A 6,393-nucleotide genomic window follows, 5' to 3' on the forward strand; every position below is an offset into this window, starting at 1 on the left:
TGGGAAATATTTTTCCAGAAATGCTTGGGTCATTTCCACCCATGTTGTTATGGATCCCGAAGGTAGATTTAGGAACCAATCCTTGGCTACATCCTGCAAAGAAAAAGGAAAAGCTCTTAGTTTGACTTGTTCCTCAGTAATTCCTTGTGGGCTCATACCTGAACAAAAACGTGGAACTCCTTCATATGATTATGTGGATTTTCACTCTCCATGCCGTGGAACTTCGGCAAATAGTGAATCAGTCCTGATTTGAGCTCGAAGGCTGCATCCAAATTCGGATATGTCACGCACAGAGGCTGCTGGTCAGCTTGAGGGAGTGCAATTGTCTGAGAGTTGCCATGCTTTTTGTCTCAGTTTCAATTATCTCAACTTCTTCGTCTGAAAGTTCTTCTTCGCTGGAGCTATGAATTCCTACGGCTTGTGATTTTTGTAGCCTTATCTCCTTTCGGATTCTTCTTGTCAAAAGTTCTATTTCTGAGTCGAAAAGAAGTTCTTTGGGAGGTTCAGACCTGGTCATATACGAAACAAAATCAAGTTAGATTAATCCCCGGCAACGGCGCCAAAATTTGATGGGTGTCGAATCCACCAAATAAACAGTTATTTACTGACTGACTACTGATTTGTAGATAGGGGTAAATAGAGATCGTACCCTAAGGATTAATACTGACTGTTCGTATAATAATTAAATCGAAAAGAATGTAAATGGGGGTGAATGGTTGATTGATTGATTTAGATTAACTTTGTAAAGTTGAAATTGCAATTAAAAGAAAAGGGTTGTATACTTATCAGATTTGAAACCGATTAAGGGATAACCGTGGACTTAGTAATTATTTCCTTTTGATCACTGAAAGTATGAAAACATCATAATTAACATTATCCGGGTTAGTTATAGCCGTTCCTTATTCATTCCCGGCCTAATCCTTCCTTAGTTGTAAAGCAGATCCTAGAGCGCCTAAAGATAAGCTCCTATTTGACAGATAGTTCTAGCTTAGTGCTTAGAATTCAATTTGTCAAAAGCATTAGGAATTAGAAGGACCTAACCTAGGTTAACCGGATTCTTAGCGATTCCGATTCAAACCAAATCACATATTCATACGCTTAATATAAGTTAGGAATTTAGATGATTACGAATCTTAAGCCCTAACATTGTTTCAATGAATGAGGAGACCGAAGTCCGGCCGAACCAAGGTCTAGACTTTCGTTGAAGTTATGGTTTTATAGACCAATGAACATGTGAACGGATAATAGAATTAGATTACTGAACTTAAAAGTGACAATCTCACAATTGGAAATAACACTAGCCTTTGATTAATCCCTAAATCGATAAAGGAGTTTAGCTACTCATAGCCATGAATCGACTATGATAGCTACAAAATAATGAATGTAAAAAGGAAACAAGAAATTCTGCAAAGAGCTTACAAAAACCCTAATAAGGAACTATCCAAAATCGAAAAGTATCTCCAAAAGCAAAATGTGGGTTTCTTTTATAGTGTTGTTCCAAGAATCTTCAATCTCCTGGGTTCTCTCCTTGATTTCAGGGATTTCTTTCGTTCAAAACATGCTGTTGAAACTGTGGAGATAAGTTAGTTTCTGATTTTGCTGACTTGGCGATCTGAATAAGTCGACCCTCTTAGTCTTGGGCAAGACTAAGCATGTTACGCCCGCAAAGCTGAGCTTGAGTGAGAAAAGGTCCAAAACAGCCTTCCAAGCCTTCTATTCTCCAATTTGATCCCTGAAATCACTTATGCAACAAAACAAGTAAAAAGGGCCTAAAACGACATAATTAAGAATGGAATATTCACAAAATGAACATAATAAACTTGTCGTTTTGGACGCTTATCAAATTACCTCACACTTGCCAAATGCTTATCCCTAAGCATGTCTATGTCTAAGTCAATATCCCCCTTTTCAAATGAGACGCTCTACCTTTTAGAAGTTCTATCTACCGTTGCAAACGAAGTGCCCACAACTCTTACTTCGAGTTCCCAAGCACAAAACAAAACAATTGAAGATCAAGTTAAAATCAACCGTATATAACAACCAAAATAGATTGTCTCTAATTAATCAACACAAGATCAATGATAAAGAGAAAAGAAATGTAATCGATTGAACGGAAGGAAACGGTGGATAATCTCGTCCTTATGGTGTGGGTCGAAATTCTCTCTCCCGGTTTTACTATATGTATTTCGAAAATTCACATATAGAGGGTATTTATATTCTCTTGTATCTAAACCCTAGTTAGATAGAATTAGGTTACTGAATAAGAATTTAATTCGGAATAAAATTCTTATTTATTATCTATAATTATATCTTAAATATAAAGATAATAATAGTAACCTTATAGGATAATAATAGGAGCAATTTAATATAATTAAAACTCCTAACTTATTTATCCTTTAATTAATTTAATTCACAATTATAATCTAATTAGAATTGTTTAAAATCAAATTAAATGTTTATGTATTTTATATACATAAAATCGCCCCACCCTATATACTGGGCCTTAGTGGACTAAGTTGGGCTTCCATCAATTAATTAACATCCGTTTCTCTTTTGGGTTCCAAGTTTTATGTGTGACCCATTATGTTCTTATTGCTTCTAGCCGTATGCAACTATTAAATTAATTTTCACAGAATTATATTTAATCTTTGCATAATGTAATGAGTACGCAAAATGTGATTGGCAAATCCGAAACCTTCCCCCAGAGCTATAAGAAGACAGGTTGATTCTGTCGTTGACCTTTCCGTATTAGTTACAGTATAATTCGATCCTTTATCAACTACATCCTTGAACTGAATCTTATGACTATGGATAATGTCAAGTCACATATAGCGAGACGTTCGTTTTACTTGTACAGACCGAGTCAACTCCAATTAGATAGGTTAAGTGAAATCTGTATTTCAAGTCATAAGCTATCACCTTGCAAGGATTTAGAGTCAAGTCTTCCACAAGCGATCCATGGATGTATCTCCCATTTATCGGGAGTGATAAATGCTCAATCCAATGTATAACTATCCTGCAATTACTTCCTGTGATACCCAACGTCTGTCGTTCACACCCCAGGGTCATCTCTGTTATGGATCGTGTTACAACAAGATCAAAGCGTCACATTCTGTAATCCAGAATTACTAATTAACATTCCTTTGAGTCTGAGGATTACTTATACCTATTAATACCAATGAGATGAATAGGTGACAAGGATGAATCTACCCATCATGTTATCTCAAGTCGGGTCCCCAATCCTAATGAACTTCTTTTCATTGGATCCATGTAACTGTCCAGATATCTGTATATATGAAGCTTGTGAGATCAGCTTTCTGTCTCGACAGAAGACATTGTTACATGCAAGTCTCAGCAGTGATATGTCAATCCTAAACATATTACTTGACTTGGGGTGGTTTTAAGTTTATTAGTTTATTATAAAGTTTCGTCTCAGTTCATGCTTGTATGAACACTTTATAATCACTTTAAACAAACTTATGGATTTCCTTTTATTAGACTTTATTTAGTTCTTAAAAGGGATTGCCTTTATATAGTTATGAAACCATATCTCATTAAAACAAATGATATAAAGAACACTTCATTTACATTAAGTTTGTATCCTAGAACAATTGTCTATAGGACACTAAACCCCAACATATGTGACTTGACATAATCCATAGTTATAAGATTCTGTTCTAGGATGTAATTGATAAAGGATCGAATTGTACTGTAACTACACTACAAGAAATCTAGTCTTTTATGACGCATCAAACTCGTCATGAAAACATGAATTTTCGTCACAATACATAATATATGACGAAAATTAATCATCACAGCGATTGTCACGGCAGGAGCATGGTATTATGTATATATATCATGAATGATTTAGTTTAATATGACAAGTAGGAACATGTGTCACTATATTATTTTATTTTAATGACGTTGATAGTGTCACTATTATTGTAGTTGTTTTGTCACTTAAGACTTGATTTCGTCATGAATAGTAAAGATTTAAATGACATCATATAAATTTTGTCGTCTAAAAATATAGTTAAGGTAACGAATACCATATACTATTGAAATGATAGATTTTAGTGACATTATAACTATCATAATTTTTGTTACTTAAGATTACATTTTGTCATGAAATATAAATATTTAATTGATGAAATTTTTATTTGTCATTGAAAAATATAGATAAGGTGACGAATGTCTATATCAGACTGAAATTGTAGAATTTTAGTGACATTAAAACTGTTATAATGACAAGTTATCATTAAAGAGCATTAAATTGTTACAATTTTATTGCACTAAAAGCATGCGAGAGAGATGAAGAGAGGGTTATGAAAGAATCACTAATTTCCATCGGAAGTGTCAGTCCTATTGGGATTCCATATATAGCTAAATTTAAATTTGCTTTGTCAAGATTCAAATTGCAACATAATAAGCCAAAAATTTATAGCTTTAATAAATGAAAAATAATAAGTAAACTAGTGTACAATACACGATATACGCCATATGCAGAAAGATCTCTAGATAGTACAAAATATACGCAAACAGAAGTCTTCTTGTTATCATCAGTTCCATTGCTCATCTTCATAAATCATGGTACCATTCGCTCCTCAACAAATGACATCTATAATTTATAGATAACACAATATTCCAATTCTCACTTAACAAAATTTTTTATAGAAAAACGATAATAAGAACATTTTGATACAGACCAATTGATTCAAAATTCAAACGGCAACAAATTGTGCACACACAAAATCACTTTCTGCATTATCTCATCGACCTTTCTTCATTCCAATTCCGAAGAATCTCAAATGGAATCTCCCATCAAATCTGATTCCGAAAAATACCAGCCCAGATTGGATGATAAAAGCTGATAACACATGGCAGCCTATAACAGCGAACATGAGAGCGTTCTTGGTGATCCCCTACAGAAGCTTTGAAGGAAAAATGGGATTGATGATAACAAGAAGGCGCGCTGAATGTTTATGCACGTTGGATTAATTCACGACTCAATTAGTGGAGTTGGATTTGAATTCTGTTAACTTTGCCAACCCCACGATTTCCACTTTGACAGCACATCTCCTAAGTCCTAAACATGTTCGGTTTTCATTACCATTTCAAATTATCATGTCATTCTCTCATTGCTCCTTAATTTAATAAAAGAAAATCTTAAGTTTCAGTTTTAGTTTTGCTGTCCTGATACTTCTTGCACATGCCTTATGGTTTTAAATCTCTATTATAATTCCATTTCTTTTTAACTAATCAATTTACGGTTCCATGTTAAACTTTTTTTTGTTTAAATTCTTTTTATTATGTCATTCCATAGAAATAAAATCATTTAAAATTTCATGAAATTTTGTTGATTTTTCAAACTCAGTTTTACTAAGCTCAGTTATTTCGTCAGCAAATTATTTCTTTGACCAATTTGAAATTTCTTTCTCTGAAAATATTATGTGACGATGATTCTTATATCATCACAATAATTTAAAAATACATGATGATACCTAAAAGATATCACAAAAGATAATAATAAATGACGAAATCTAATGTATTACCGTTTGTTAGAATTAAGTTAGTACGGATAAAAGTGTCATAAAAAGCATTTCATACCATGATGATAAATTTATCACTAGTTATCATTATTTTGTAAAAAATCCATCCAAATTCATTCTAATAAATTTTGCTTATAAAACTATAGGTTGTGATTTTTTGCTTATCGTCATAAATTATATCTAACAGTGACAAATTGTTAAATCAATGGAGACGATATTAAAAATTGTCATGAGAAAATTAAAAACAATGACTAAATGTAAAATTCGTCATAATTAAGTGATTATTAGTGACGAAATTATGTTCGTAGAAAAGAAAAATGTCATAAAATGTCATATTTCTTGTAGTGCTAATACGGAAAGGTCAACAATAAAATCGACTTGTCTTCTTATAACTTTGGGGGAATGTTTACAGTTCTGCCTATCACAGTCCTCGCACTCATTCCGTTATACAAAGATTAAATGTAATTTTGGGAAATTGATTTAATGGTTGTATATGGCTTGTAGTAATAAGAACCTAATGGGTCACACATAGGACACATAAATAATTAATTTGATTTTAACAATTTTAATTAGATTATAACTGTGGATTAAATTAATTATAGGATAATTTAATTAGGAGGTTTATTATGATTAAATTACTTCTAATTATTATCCTATTAAATAAGCTAATATTATCTTCTAATTAATATTTAGATATAATTAAAGATAATAATAAATAAGAGTTTTATTATTATCTTTAATTATGTTCTTCTTTCGAATCCATCTCCTTTTGTCATGTGTACATACTTTTTCTTCTCCTCCGAATTTCTTTTGTTCTTTTCTTACTGATGATCGGGTGGGGGTT

The sequence above is a fragment of the Euphorbia lathyris genome, chromosome 1 (genome assembly GCF_963576675.1).
Source record: "Euphorbia lathyris chromosome 1, ddEupLath1.1, whole genome shotgun sequence".
In the NCBI taxonomy this organism is placed as follows: domain Eukaryota; kingdom Viridiplantae; phylum Streptophyta; class Magnoliopsida; order Malpighiales; family Euphorbiaceae; genus Euphorbia; species Euphorbia lathyris.